This window comes from Lygodium microphyllum, chromosome 13 (genome assembly GCF_053477565.2).
Source record: "Lygodium microphyllum isolate KBCC chromosome 13, Lygodium_microphyllum_v1.1.10, whole genome shotgun sequence".
NCBI classification, from domain to species: domain Eukaryota; kingdom Viridiplantae; phylum Streptophyta; class Polypodiopsida; order Schizaeales; family Lygodiaceae; genus Lygodium; species Lygodium microphyllum.
In genome coordinates, this window is record NC_141147.1 from 22772070 (window position 1) to 22788370 (window position 16301).

A 16301-nucleotide genomic window follows, 5' to 3' on the forward strand; every position below is an offset into this window, starting at 1 on the left:
AAGCGGAGGAGGAAAGGAGAAGAAATGCGGATGAGAAAGAGAAAGAACTAAGAAGGAAGGAGGAAGAGGACCTGGCTGACGCCACACGCTGGTCCATCGAGCAACAAAGCCGAGCTGATGAATTGGGGAACTGGAGCCCACAGAGAGAAGAAAGGCCAGGGTCTAGCACACAGGTGCCAGAGGTCGTGCCACCTGCAGTCACTGAGGGCAAGGGCAAGGCCCCAATTCATCCAATTCCTACCCTCTTGGTGCCTTCCACTGAACCCACCGCCATCACCCCTAGCATTCCAACCCCTGCCGACGTGTCAAATTTTGTGGCATGGATGCAATACTTCATCAACAAAGAGATGGCCCAGGGACAGAGCATAGGAACCACGGCCACATGACAAAAGAGGCTAGCTACTGATGCAGAATCCAGACAAGATCCTAAAAGGCAGAAAGTAGAAGCCTCAACCTCACCCATTCACACAACGATGACGCCATTGGCTAACTACGAAGAGTGCGTTCCAGAGCTGGATAAAAGGAGGATGATAGCCATGCAACAAAGGGAGATCGTAGATCTTAAACAAGAAATGAAGGCTAAGGATGACAGGGAGGAGCACTGGAGACAGCAGCTTGAAAACGAAACACAGGAGCTAGTGAAGATGCAAAGAGAGCACAAGCTCCTGATAGTGCAATACCAGGAGCTTGTTACGAAATCTACTCAGGTTGATGCGCTTGTGGCTGAGCTGAATGCCAGAGATGAGGAGAGAAAACAAGACATAGAGGAGCAGCAAGAGGAAATTGAGCGCCTGATAGATCAACTAAACTCTGAAAAAGAAGAGCAACAGAGGCTGGTTAGGGAGTTGGAGGACCAAGAACAGAAACTCATGATACTAACCCTAAAGCAAGGAGAGAGCATGGAAGAAATGAACAAAAGAGCAGAGGAGTGGGCTGTGCATAATGAAAAGAGGGTGAAGACACTAGCACGGCGCCTTGCTCTGGTAGAGAAGGAGAAAATCATTGCAAAGAGCAAGGCAGAAGCAGCCCAAGTGGCCTTCGGTGCCCAACAAAAAGCCTTCCTCGACACCATCATGGACATCACCCGCTCAGTGCAAGGAGAGTCATTGGAGGTGACGCAAAGAAAGCTCAGCATCACACGCAGAGCCTTACATGCTGGATTGCAGATGCCATCCCTACCTGCATAGGTTAGGCTGAGCTTGGATAAGCAACAGAAATACCTATTGCTAGCCGGCTTAACCCCCTAGGAAATCGACGCCCTTAGATTCAAAGAGGAAGCACCATAAGGAGAACGGCAGGGGGAGGAAGTAGAACTTGAGATCGACAAGAACCGATTCAAGGAGGATGTAGTCCCACAACCCCCCTTGCCGTAGTCTCAAGAGCCATCACAAGAGGACCCATCTGCGGAAAGACAAGCCACATTTAGGGAAAGACACAGAAAGCTAGTAGAGAAAGCCAGGAAATAGCTGAGAGCCAAACCAGCCGTGTTGCCGTCCGCACCCCTCCCACCTTGCCCTGATAATATCCCCACGGGATTCCACACAGAACTGGTGCTGTGGGAGATACAAGAACAAGGAAAGGATCCATTTACCTTTAGTTTTCTCCTACCCAGCAGTCTGCGGAGGGTCTTGCTGCTCAAGGTGATGGATGAGGTGATTGCAATCGATAGCCAGTTGGGGCAAAGATGACTAGAAGAGCGAGACAAAACCCTGACCTCCTAGGGCACAGAAGTGGCTGATTACTGGCATAACAAAGTTTTGCAGTCCCACACATTGTACAGGGCTACAAAAGCCAACCCTTGTGGAGGAGGCGAGTATATGCGACATCAGCATGCTCGCCTGGATGGCGTTTTGTAACACCCTGCCATTCGACCAGAACAACCCCATCTACATGGCATACCCTCGAAGGGTAGGTGTGGATTTTGATGCCACCCTCCACGAGCGATACGACTTCCCTATTATTTATAACTCTAATGTAGTATCCTTTGAGCATGCCCTTCTCTTTACCTCCGAAAGCCTAGATGATTCTATGACACGCTTACTTGCGGATTTCTCCTCATGCCCTTACCCCGCCTTTGTAACAACATATAATTATCTTAGGTTACTTAAGCTACTCCTTAAGCAGGACCCAACTCCACAAGAGCGCGGCCTACCTCCCCTCTTCTTTGACCCTAACGCTATTGACAGCTGCGCCATGGCTCGTCTCATGATGAGGGCTAGTCTCCTCCCCTCTTTTTGCCTAGCCCCCCTAGAAGATATGAATGACAGCCAATTCACTAGGTGCAATCACCCTTTCCTCTCCACCACTTCTCTCCATGTCCGCATGAATCTGAAAGGATACATGCAAAGCTACCAGTTTTTGAGCAAATCCATCCGACCCCCTTCCCCTCCTCATTCAGATGAAGACAATTAGGCATGGCTGTCATTCCACAACTACAAAAAAAAAAAAAGAGAATAACATGAAAGGAAAAGCACACAAGGACTCACTTGTAGAAGCACATAAACACCACATAGAGCACTATCACTGCACCTAGGGGTTCTCAAGTTAGGCGTGCCCGGTGGCTTCGGTTGGCCGGCTCCGCTCCTTATCCCCTAGCCCTTTTTGCTTCCCCACTTCATGCTTAGGGCACATCAAGGGCAGGACATACCTAGGGAGCTAACACTCGCCTATGGTTAGACCTGTCATCCTAAGCCACTTGCACTGCACCTCCCTTAACACAAATGGGGTCCTCAAGTGTGGGACATCACCTAGGCTTGCTTGCGGTTAGACCCGCCTCCCCATTCCACTAGCACGAGCACATTGCACTATAACAGTAAGGTAGTCACTCCCCTTAGGAAGAGCACTGCATCTTCTCCTTTCAAGCATCACACAAGCAGCAAACCAGCAACTTCGGAGGTCCCTGTCAACCACTCGCTATCCATCCGGCTTCCCCGACAAACATTAGCTTCCACATGCACCTGAATCTACATGTGGCCCTTCCCTTTACACCATCATTGCCCAAGTGCCTACCACTCTACAAGAACACAGAAGTGCCATGGGACTTGCACCCGTCTCGGAGGGGGATTATGTTAACCCCAAGTCGAGATGGTGGAAAATGGCGAAAAATGAAGGAAAAAGCGAAAAAAGCATGGAAAAAGCAAAGACACGCAAGCGACCTCTAGAAGCTAAGCCGAGACCAAAGGCGCAATTTTAAATGAAAGGCACCTCAAAAAACTTGGAAAACTCTTGTAAAAGAGCGCAACGCTCCCTCCTGTGTCAATTGTAAAATATTAGATGGGTATAGGCTAGAGGACAAGGCTAGAAGAGGGAAATGGAAAAAAGACATTGCCACAATGGCCGGTCATGTAAAAAAGGGGATGGGTGCCCATGGGATTTTAGGGTTTGTATATAAAGTTCAAAAAGTGAATGGAAGCTCATTCTTTTGGTGTGTGGCTAACAAGAGCTCTCTTCTTCTTCTCTTCTTCTCTTCTTCTTGCTTGTGTGTGCTCTTGAGAGAGGGAGTGTGAGAATGTGAGGGAGTGAGTGTGTAGGAGTGAAGGATCAAGAGGGTGAAGCTCTTCACCATCTCCTCTTCTCTTCTTCTCTTCTCTTCTCTTCTCTTCTCTCGCACGTGCGGCTATGGAGGATGGAGCTTGGAGATGGACGAGGCTTGAGGATGCTTGAGCTAGCATCAAGAATCATGGAGCTACCGAGGTGTGCGAGGGAGAAGGCTACTCACATCGGCATCAAGGTAAGCTCACTACACTCGTAGGATCGACAGCGCGTCGGCTAGGTGAGAGATAGCCATTAGAGCTCGCTTGAAATGCTTGAAGCAATAAGCAGTCTATGGGTCTTGGCAGTTGAGCGTAAGCTCCCACTACACTCCCTCTTATGCCCATCTCCGTATCTTTGGATGTGAGGCATTTTTCCATGTGCCCAGGGACAAGAGAAGTAAGCTAGATCCTAAGAGTGTCAAATGCATTTTCCTTGGTTATGGGGATGTAGACAAGATGGGTTACCATCTCTGGGATCCGCAGGCATGGAAAGTCATCCGCAGTCATGATGTAGTCTTCCATGAAGACAAGATGCATAGGCAACCTGAGAGAGTTGTTGAGATCCGCAGGGTCATATTTTAGGAGGAGCCGAGAGCTCCCGCACAACCAGTTGGACAGCCTACAGCTGCAGCCGATGCTCATGGTCAGGGTGTCTGACAGGCAGCTGGGTAGGCAGCAAAGCCTACTATGAGACGATCTACTAGAGATAGACGTCCACCTGATAGATTTCAGCCCTCGATGCATTATGTCTTGGTTAGAGATGTAGGAGAGCCTTTCACTTATGATGAGGCTATGCGCAGGGGTGACAGTCACTCCTGGGAGAGGTCTATGTAGTCTGAGATAGAATCCTTGCATAAGAATGAGACTTGGGATTTGGTTTCCTTGCCTAAGGGCAAGAAGGCTTTGCCCTGCAAGTGGGTGTACGAGCTGAAAAGTACCCCTGGACACCCCAAGCCGGCATACAAGGCTAGATTGGTAGCAAAGGGTTTTAAGCAAGAGCATGGTGTGGACTTTGATGAGGTCTTTTCTCCTATGGTTAAGATGACCACCCTGCACTTAGTCTTGGCTTTGATTGCTCAGCTTGACTTGGATTTATACCAGATGGATGTCAAGACGACTTTCTTACATGGGGACTTTCATGATGAGATTTATATGGAGCAGCCTAAGGGCTTTGCAGAACCTGGCAGGGTGCACCTAGTGTGCAAATTGAAGAAAAGTCTTTATGGCTTGAAACAGGCACCTAGGGAGTGGTATCATAAGTTTGATGCCTTTATGCAGTCACAGGGCTGTAGCAGGAGTGCTATGGATCCGTGTCTTTACATGAAGAAAGCTCGTGATGGTTCTTTATTGATTTTGGTATTCTATGTCGATGATATGTTGATAGTAGGGAAAACTCATGATGAGCTAGATGCTCTTAAGGCTCAGCTCAAGAAGAGCTTTGAGATGAAAGATCTAGGATAGGCTGCTCACATACTTGGTATGCGCATTAGACACGACAGGCATTAGGGACTCCTCTACTTGTCACAGAGAGAGTACATTCATAAAGTCCTTGAGCACTTCCGCATGGAGGACGTAAAGCCTATTGGCTATCCAGTGCCTTCTTATGTGAAGGTATCACAGGCTGATTGTCCACAGATAGATGAGCAGAGGGCCGAGATGGCCAAGATTCCCTATGCATCCGCAGTGGGCAGTCTTATGTATGCCATGATAGGCACTCGTCCAGATATTGCCTTTGCAGTTGGTGTTGTGGCACGCTATATGGCTACAACTGGAAAGAAGCATTGGGATGCCATGAAGGGTATCATGAGGTACCTGAAGTGGTAGCCAAGATATAGGAGTCGTGGGGTACACTGACTCTGATTATGCAAGACATGTAGATAGTAGGAAGTCCACTTCCGGCTATGTATTCACATATGCTGGAGGTGCTGTTTCTTGGATGTCTAGGGTGTAGAAATGCATGGCCCTTTCTACTATAGAGGCCGAGTATGTTGCAGTCACTAAGGCTTGCAAGGAGGCCATTTGGTTGGGTCGTTTAGTTGCTGACCTTAGTATTGATGCTATCCCTACACTGCATTCGGATCCTATGAGTGCTATTTAATTAGCCAAGAATCCGGTCTTCCATGCGAAGACGAAACACATTGAGGTGAGGTATCACTTCATATGTGGGGTCGTTGAGGACAAGTCTGTTGATCTATTCAAGATCTCGATTGATTAGAATCCTACAGATCTACTCATGAAAAGCCTCCCTATAGAGTGCTTTGCCTTCCTCAGGAGGTTGATGGGTGTGGGATGAGATGACATCTTTCCTCATCCTGTTGTACATGTGTACATGTTGTACTGTCTTTTTTTTCTTTTTCTTTTCACTCCTCACTAGGGAAGATTCGTCTTTAAGTGGGAGGTTGTTGGGGGTAAAAGAGCCTTCGCCTAGCCGCCCGTGTATTACTACACTGACAGTCACCGCCACTGCACACTGCAGGTGGCGCGTGCCCGTCACCGTCACTTTATTCTTTATTCTTTTAGTGACAGTTTGAATAAAGGAAGGCCCAATCACACATTGTGACTGTTGGAGTTCCCATTTCTTGCGTCTCTCTTTCTTACTCTTGCTCTCCCGCCATAGCTCTAGAGTGCAAGCTTCGATCCTTCTCACCTTTCAGCAAAAATATCTAATCATACAAGCTTGATTTTTTTTAGCAAGGCTAAGCCCCTAATTCTTTTTGCAAAGTTAAACATGCTGCTCTGAGAGAGAGAGAGAGAGAGATTTGCCTCCTACAGCACTGCCGATGCACCAAAAATACCATCCAAGCCCAGAGTCTGCATGCATACCTCCACCTCCAGCACCTGGAAACCCACCCTGTCCTGGGAAACTATCTGGTAGCTATGCTTGCCGACTCAGGGAACCTGCATGATACCCGTTGTGTATTCCTCCATGGCCTGCCGTGCCCCATCGAGCACTCCTGGACTTGCCTCATCTCTGCCTACATCAACTGCGGCTGGCCACGCCATGCCTTCCACCTCTAACACCAGATGCCCTTGCATTGTGGACAGCCTAGTTGATTCATGTATGTGGCTTTGCTCAATGCCTGCTCTCGGCTCTAGGATGTTGACATGGGTAGGCAAACACACACTGATATCGTCTAGCATGGATTGGATACATAAAGTAATGTGTATGGCACCCTGGTGGACTCGTATGGGAAATGCCACTCCCTCACTGAAGCACACCAAGTTTTCAAGAGCCTACCACTTCAAAATGTGGTTTCCTGGACTACGCTCATTGCAAGATATATTGAACATGGTCTCAATTAGGAAATAATGGATTCTTACAAACAGATGCAACTCGAAGGATTGCATGCAAATGCTGTCACCCATATGTTTACTACTTGATAGCTTGTGCAACCATAGGGATTGTGGAAATAGGCTGAGAGCTACACGTAGAAATCATTCAAAAAGGCTTGGAGCAAGAGTTCCATGTCAACACCACACTAGTGGTGGATATGTATGCCAAATGCAACTTGCTCAAAGAAGCACGCCAGCTATTTGACAGATTGCATGTTAAAGATGCTGTCTTGTGGTCAGCTCTACTTGCAGGATATGTTGAACATGGCCATTGTGAAGAAGCCCTTAGCTATTTTGATTAGATGCAGCTGGAAGGTGTATCAGGATACTGTCACTTTCATTCTCTACTTGAAAGTTTGTGGGACCATTGGAGCCTTGGAAGTGGGCCGATGATTACATGCCAAAATTTGACTGTGGCAGGATTGGAGAATCTCTCAATGAGCAATGCATTAATTGACATGTATGGAAGATGTGGCTCCATAATTGAAGGGTGAAAAGAATTTGATGGGCTTCTAGCTCAAGATGCGGTTTCCTGGATTGTATTGATCGAAGGATATGCTGAAAATGGGATCGATGAAGAGGTGTTGAATTGTTTCTAACAAATGCAATTAGAATGTGTCCCTATGGATCTATTGACCACTGGTTCTTGGTATAAAAGCTTGTGGCACTATAGGGGCATTGGAAGTGGACATAGATCCACATGCTGAAGTATGCAGAAAGGGTTGGGGGACAAAGAGCTTTATGTGGGAAACACACTTGTGGATATGTACATGCAATGTAGATTGCTTTCAAAAGCACAACATGTGTTCAATAGGATAGCAAGTCAAGGTGTAGTGTTATGGATTGCTTTAATTGCTGCACATATGGAATGTGGTCATTACACACATGCACATCCATTCCATGGTGGCATGTCTTTTGAGGACCATGGCCATCTTGAACATGACTACCATACAAAATTAGTCTGGTAGTAGACCTCACTATGTGGCTCTTACTCAAGTCTATTCTTATAATTTCTCTGTAGACAAGTGAGTTGAACCAAAAGCAAAGATAGTTTCAAACAAGTCATGTGATCCTTCAAACTCATGTAAGGGTTTTCATTCATTAAGTGTCAGCTTAGATGGTCATTATCTAGTAGTTGGTAATTAGAATGGAAATCTTCATGTATATGATCTACAGTCCCTTCAGATTGTAAACTTCAAGGCAAACAATGGTTATTCCTTTATAGACAAGCGAGTTGAACCAAAAGCAAAGACAATTTCAAACGAGTCAAGCGATCCTTCAGACTCATGTAAGGGCTTTCATTCATTAAGTGTTAGCTTAGATGGTCATTATCTAGCAGTTGGTGATCGAAATGGCAATCTTCATTTATATGATCCACAGTCCCTTTAGATTGTAAACTTCAAGATGAACAATGGTTGATCAAATGTGTTTATTTTTTCAGTAAGCATCATAGTTAGAATTAAAGGTGCTAGGAAGACACTACTTAACATCATTATTTGATAGGTGGTTGGTGATATTGTATTGGAACTTGTGGTAATACTTGGTAGGAAGCACATGATGCATAGATTCTTACTTTGAGCTTTGGAGATGTGGCCCTCATGGGTGCTGACATTAATGCCATTCAAATTCCCCTTTTCACATTTGGTAGTAGAGACCTTCTTGTATATATATATGATGTTTGCAAGTATTGTGAGACTTGTACATTCATAGTCTGTCATTCCTTTGTCAACACATGGTGGTCATTTAATTCACTTTCAGAGTTAATGTTTGGAGGCATATATTTTTATTGTCTTGTGCTATTGAAGAGTTTGTCTTATAGAGTACTTCTTTGAGCACGCTTGATTTTTGAATTTAGAAACTTTGATATCATCGAGACATTAAATGATCATTTTGCTTCAATCACTGCAGTAAAATTTGCTTTGCGGTGGTTTCAAATTGTTGAGCACTAGTGCAGGCAAGTATGGATTCCTCCTAAACTCATGGTTTTTACTCTAGATTTTAAGATTCTTAGGTCTATTTTGTCTTGGCCCAATTGTAAAACCACTTGCCTGTAGATTAGTGGTGTTTCACAACATAGAAGCAACAACAATGGGCATCAAGAGTACATGTTATCATCAAGAAATGGCTTCTCGTGTCACAATTTATGATATGGACATTGATCCATACAACAAGCTAGCAGTCACATTGTTGGACAAGTTGGAAGCTATTATAGTAAAATGATATCTGCAAACATGAGATAGCCTAGTTTCTGTGCTAGTCATTTCATTGTACAAGCTCAAGGCTGATTTTTCCAACCTCCTCATCTAATGCTTAATGCTTATGCTTATCATCAAATGTGCAGGTTAATGATGAAAGTGGTAACTTTATGGAGAGGGAGGATGATTTAGAGAATGATGAAAGCCTACGTGCAGAGATGGAGGAAACTGAGCGAGATGCGGATTGCTCTTGGTGAGTGTGTACAAGGATACTTAATAAGAAATACATGAGTAAACTAATTCAAAAATTGAAATTGTAGATTGTTGTAGACAATGTAGACAACAAATGGTTGGAGACATGCCAATTTTGGTTAGGGACAGGTTGCTCGAATAGTAGTAGACAAAAAAAGGTAGGCTAGGGGGTAGTTGTTGAAGGAGATCCCAACTAACATGTATCCCTTTGTATCCAACCTTGGCAATGATAGCTCATCAATCCTCCATAGCATCCCAATCCTTGTAAATCCTCCTGGATCATGTGGCATCACAAACTCATATGTCGACTTGTACTCGTTACTCTTCTTCATCTGTGTCGTGCTCATCATCCATTAGGTTCTCCACTACATAAGCATCTATGGGAGCTCACGCTCAACTACCAAGACCCACAAATCGCTTATTGTTTCAAGCATTCCAAGCCAAGAACTAACGGCTATCTCTCACATAGCCGACGCACCATTCATATCTACGGGTGTAGTGAGCTTACTGCCGTGCCAATCGAGTTACCTCCTCTCCCACGCACCCTGGTAGCTCCATGATCCAAGTGCAAGCTTCAAGAAAGCTCCATTCTCAAGCTCCAAGCTCCAAGCTCCATTGCCGTGAGCAAGAGAAGAGAAGAGAAGAGAAGAGAAGAGAAGAGAAGATGGAGAGCTTCTCCTCCTCGGTCCCTCACCCTCACACACTCACTCCCTCACACTCACACTCTCACACTCCCTCCCTCAAGCACAAGCTCAAGCAAGAAAGAAGAAGAAGAAGAAGAAGAGAGCCACTTTTGGTGACACACAAGAATGAGCTTCTCATTAACTTTTCAACTTTATATACAAAACCCTAAATCCCTTTTGGGCCTTATCCCCTTTTTTACATGGCTGGCCGTGGCCTAGGCGCTTTTTCCCATTGTCCTTCTATCTTTCTAGCTTTCTTTCCAGCGCCCGTCTACATTTACAAATTGTACGGGTGAGAGCCCGGTGCTCCTTAAATTAAATCATGGTGGGCTTACGCTCTTTTACAAAAGGATTGACTTGCGTTTTTCCTTGTGAGCCTTTTTTCCTTATTTAGGACTTTTCTACGCTTCTTGTGTTTCTAGATTTTTCTTGGCGCGCCTTCGTCTTTCGTTTCACTTTGCCTTGGCCTTTGTCTTCCACTTTAGCTTTTTCATATTTTCCACCTTGTTCGTCCGATAGTTAACATTACCCCCCTCCTAGACGAGTGCCAGTCCCATGGCACTCACCCTCGTAGGTAGCAGGCTTTGGCATGCACTGAAGATGTGGGTGGAAGGGATATCAATGGTTGCCGTGGAGTGTTGGTGGTAATGTGGAGGAAGGTCATTGGGGACATGTTGGTGGCCTAGGTGGCTGGTGGTAGAGTTGTTGGAGTTGGTAGTACGGTTGTTATTTGTTGGGGATTGCACTGATAGCCAACACAAGTGTTGGCTTGTTGGGGATTCTGCACATGACGATTCTTGGCGGGCTTGTAGGATGATAAAGGAGAAGAATTTAGAGTTGGGTGTCGATGAAGAGGAAACGACACTTTTGTTGGAGTCTTCAATACCTGCAATTGAAAAACTCTCATAGGTGGTCTCTCCCTAGGGGTAGTGCTAGTCTTCTCTATTGTGCGTAAGACATAGTTCAAATAGTTTGGGAGACAGGTCAAACTCTAAGCAAGCTGAGAGTATTGTCCTACACTTGAGGACCCAAACTATGTATATATTTTGGTGCAGATATTATGTGAGTGCTCGTGCATACTTAGATATTATGTAGTTAGAAGACCGCGGGCTGGTTTCTCATAACAATGTGTGGATGAAGCAAAGTTGTCCATGTTGAGAAGAAGTACACGTGAAGGTGTATGAGATATCCTTTGCGTTGTGACTACGCGATGTAGCATAATTAAACACAGGGACACCGCAATTTCTGTAGGTGGGAGCTATTGGACTTGCTTAATGAGGATGGTATACTTTTCATGGCCATTCATGCGGTGCTTACTACAATTGGATTGCAATGGTATTAAGGCAGAGTGCAAGAGGGAATCTTGCGAATGGGTTAGGGTGACAGGTCTAACCATAGGTGAGACAAGCTCCCTAGGTATGTCCTGCCCTTGATGTGCCTTGAACAATTGTGGGTGATGCTAAAGGGCTTGGGGACTAGGGACGGAGCCATCCGACCAAGGTCACTGGTGGACGTACCTAATTTGAGGACCCCTAGGTGTTGTGTTGTGATCGTGGGTGCTTCGTATCTTTTTGTTCTTCTTTTCTTTTCTTTTCTTTTTTCCTTTTTCGTTTTTTTTGTGTTCTTTTTTTTTCTTTCTTTCTTTTTTTTTTTGGATTTGCCTGAGTACAACCATTGCAATATGTTGAGGCTATCAGCCTTTCAATGGGTTGGGAAATGTTAAGCTTCAAAGGCTCAAGAAATGGATATTACAGGGATGATTGTGCCCTAGCCTCATTGTTAGAGAAGCAGTCGTTGAGATGGGGAGACACACTTGAGATATTGCAACCCTCTTTGGAACATGCAATGTTGGTACAATTGGGGTAATAGCTGCCATGAGTGCACGGCGTAGAGTGTAACCCAGAAAGAGGAAGTGGTTAAGATCATGCTTTGGGCCATGCGATGTGTGTACTCGCAAGGGTGATTTTTACTTTCGACAGCATGGCTTTGTCGCGGCTCTTTGTGAGGTTGGTGGTCTTGCAGTGACTTGGGCATTTAACACGTTCTCACGAAGACCTACGTCGTCCTGCATCTAGTTGTCACTTCATAAGAGTATATGCAAGTCGCATACATCAAGTACAATGAACAGATGCAATCATATCAAGATATTACTTTATCAAAATCCTATGATGCTGATTGTGATGCATATTTTGTTGCTTGTTAAAGACGTGGCATATATTAGCAATAGGTAAGGAAAGTGTATATAGGTGGGGAGCCTGCCCCTTTAACCATTTAAAGACAAAAAGTTATGGCAGGATGGCCTTTGTTAAGCTACTTATATATCATAGGCGCTACTCTATTTGCACGAGGCGGGGCGAGTTCGGGTGGTTGGGCGATTGAGGCTATGCCGGTGAGGGGCTCCTATGAGGCTGGGCGGGGAAGATGTTGACCGGGACCCGGATGGTATAGTCCCTAGGCCGCAACTGTTTCCAAAATGCTTTTAAACAATGCATCAAATTCTTGCTTGTCTCGAGCTGCCCTCTCCTTTTTCGAGTACCTGGTGCCCGAGCGTCTGGTGGGAGCTTGCACGATTGGTGTTGCCACACCCTGTGTGCTCCCTTGAGCCCTCGTCCTCTTGGCTTGGGGGGTTTTTCGCTTGCGTCCTGGGCGGTGTAGTTTGGAGCCTCTCTTTGGCATGTACCTCTTTAGAGTAGGCACGTAGTGTTCTGGTAGGGGTGCTAATGCCTTATGCTCTTTTCGACAGTTGAGAGCTTCCTTGCATACCAGCTGCACTATGTGGTCCATGACTGCTATCATAGGGGGACCTGCAAAATGCGAACCAAGGATTAGGCCCTGAGGCAGGATAAAACGATTCGAATGGAAGGGATTATACAGTGGGTTATCAAGCGCAAATGATGAGGAGGGGAGAGGTGAGGCATGCAATGTTTATTGTAGAGGGATGGCCCCCATGATGATGTTCATTTTTCCTCTAGCCATTAGCAGATCTTGGCTTATGCTAAGTTGCGTCTGGTTGTCATGGAATGGGGCATGGTTGATCCTCGGAAGGATAGACCGGAAAGGCGAAAAGGTGTATAGAAAGGACAGTACCCCGTCTACACCATCTGATCTGGAGGCGAGAATGGTCACAAACTTCTAAATGTATGATGAGAGGAGGACCTGAGGAGCTCAGCCTATCAAACCCAACTCTTCTCCCTACGCTTGACTATCATTGCTTGTGTGTGTTGATATTATCTATAGAAGGTCACAAAATTCATTGTTTATTTATGTATATATTTATGAATCCATGTCACTTTACGAGGATAAAAACCAATTGTAGAACTCCGCACTGTATTGGAATGTGGCACACACATTCAGTACTTGTGGCAGCTTAATCAATAACAATAGATATTTTGCAACATCGAGTAGCATGGCACCTTGTCTGAGTCTACTAGCAACATGAGATGTAGCTCCTCCTCAATGAGAACCTTATCAGCTAGAGAGTTCTCTTGGCTAGTTCCAGCTAAGTCTGTACCTCGAGTGGCAGCTAGCACTCGAAAGGAAGTTGGTGCCAAATAGGTTGGGTCTCTTTGAGACTGCCATTTGTCCAATCGCTCCTGTGAGTTTGTCATAATTTGGGCTCCTAGTTCAGCCATTGCAACACGGTTTCCAAACCAACGTTTTTCAAACTAACTTTGACTCTCTGATTGTCACTTAGTTGCTCTTTCTCTAAGAGATTTGGTTGGCAGAGCACGTCATTGAATGTCACAGTTAAGCGTAGCTCGTCGGCTTCCTCATCAAAGATGAGTCTCATGTGTTCATGTAGGAGCCTGTCATAGTGCTCGTCAAGATGTTCTTGCTCTTCCCAGGATAGGGGAAATGGCAAGTATTCCCCAAGCTGCTTCTTGGGGAATGCACCCATGTCCACAAGGACGTAGACACGTGCGAATACTTTGAGTTTAGCATCCAACTTAGTTAAGCATTTTGCAACACTTCTATGTTCAACGAGGGCTTTCTTGGTTGCTATCTCATGCAAGGTTCTGGGACTTTGCCTAGGCTTTAGCATAGCTGGGGGCTCAGGCCTAGATGAGCAAGATTGGTCAACACTAGGATTGCTTATGCTCTCGGGGTTTCCATGTTTCTCTTGAGGCTTTGTTATTGCGTCATGGTTCTCCTTGGATGTGACTGGCATAAATTTGTCACCCTGTTGTGACAATGTTGTATCCACTCTTGATTGGTCGATGCAAATTCTGTTGTCAGTGGATTGAGTGTTTCAAGCAACCATTGATGGTAACAACTGCTCTGATTTTTCAGAGCACATGGATGTGTCTGAGGTTTCACCGCTATTAGGAGAGACATCAATGGGTTCATTGGTGGATGGACTCGATGCTTTATTCCTTAGCTCTCCAATGCTCTTGGTCTCAATGTTCCTGGGGTCCACAACCACCTGTAACTGCTGTTGTTTTTGCTGTTTTCTCCTCTTTTTCTTGGTTAGTGAAGGTGCATAACTTAATGACTCAGGACCCTGAACTAGGTTAGCCATTGATATGCTTGGTTGGGCCTTAGCATTCTTTTTCTCTAGTGTATCCTCATGGGACATAGCTGTAGCTTGCTGAATAGCCTCGCTAGGTTATGAGGATACAACTGCCTCTCTTTTTGGAGAGTCTAGGTTTTCAGCCAATTCCCTTCTGTTTAACTCCTCTAGCCTAGTCTTTAGGCGCTTTGGAAGTGCTAGAGTTGTCAAGGAAGTTGGTTGCGACACCTCCTCCACAGATGAACTACTAAAGACACGTTCTGCAAGGGGCATTGTCACGGCCAAGGGTTGTGACTACTGTGATCCCTGATTGGAAGTAGTAGTAGCTAGTTCAGTGGACTGGCTACGATTGGTGGATTGCGGTGTCAAGTTCTTAGATCGATTAAAAGTGGTCGTGTCTTTTGTTGTCCTTTGAGCATTCACTTGTGTAGATCGAGCCTCAATTGTTCTAGTCACAATAGATTGCACAGGCATACCCTTGGGCCGAGAGCTACAGGTGGTGCCATGTCCCACCTCTTGGACATTTAGAAGCTTAAATGGAGATAGAGATTGGGATTGAGAGCTGCCCTTGACGATTGGAGTTGTGCTTCTTGTGTCCGTTTGGGAAAAGAGGGTATAGGAGATCTGGGACTCTTAGGTGGACACTGGTTGAACGATTTGCTCGAGGTTGTTAGACGATTGTGCCATTTGCTTTGTTGAGCAATCAGCCTTCTTATGAGTAGCTTTGTGCCTCTGGTGCTCATTATCCTCTTGGGAAGTCAAAAGCTCCTTGAGCACTAGTGGTCTTTGTGCATGCTCAATGGTTACATCTAACATCTGCTTATTGAGTATGCTAGGCCGAGGCTCTTTCTTTCAAACACTCATGTTTGGTTTCTTTCCTCGAGACCTAGAGTTTCTCTTAGATTTCCTCCTATGCTTTGTTGAGAATCTGCCAATCACACCCTATGTATGCCCCTTTGTATGGAACAACTAGGCTAGGAAGATGCAGTTCATTCTAGGAAGAGAGACAGATCCCATAGGCACAGTGATGAAATGTGCTACCAAGCAATCCTATATAATGATGTACTTGACTATCACTTTCATATGATGATAATGCAATAGTACTTGTCTCTTTCTGTCAAGTCTCTGTGTCATTGTCAGTCCTACACAAGATTGTGTTTATGAGTTCAAGTCTCAATCTTGAAACCTAATTCACTTGTGTAACAATTGTCTTCTTTGTCAATGTCAACATGAGTAGTATCTTCATCTTCCATCCTCCATAGCTTCCGCCTTTGCTATGCTCTAGATCCTGCATTTCTCACATGGTATCAGAGCCCAGTCGGGCATGGCATAACTCCCTTATCTGCTCTCTCAGTCCCTCTTAACCTCAGGTCAGCTCAAGTCCAGCTCATGGTTCCATTTCTTACCTCTATCCTCACTGAAGCTTCCATGGCAGCCATAGCCAACAACTCCCTGTCAACTTGAAGCTCCTGGATCTCTCTCCATAGGTCATATCTGAACCTGCTCTCTTCTAGACATTTTTTCCTTGACTCCCAAGGCTTCTTTCTATCACTTAAGATCTTGACATTGGCCACTCCTTAGCTCAGCATTGCTTAAACTGTCAATCTTTGCTCTGTATTTGCCATAGCCAGACAGGACATACAGCACTTGGAGGTTCTATATCTTACTCTACAGGCCATCTTAGCCCATGATTCCTTCTGGAGAAACATTCCTCTACTCGTGGCGAAGCTCCCTGATACATCACAGTCCAACATTGCTCATCATCGAGTCCAGCATTGCGGAAATCGTGGAAATC

General features: G+C 45.4%; 1 pseudogene; it reads left to right on the plus strand.

The window, feature by feature from the left end:
* Positions 1 to 473: 473 nt before the first annotated feature.
* Positions 474 to 16301, plus strand: part of LOC148026416 (uncharacterized) — a 39955-nt pseudogene continuing 24127 nt past the window's right edge.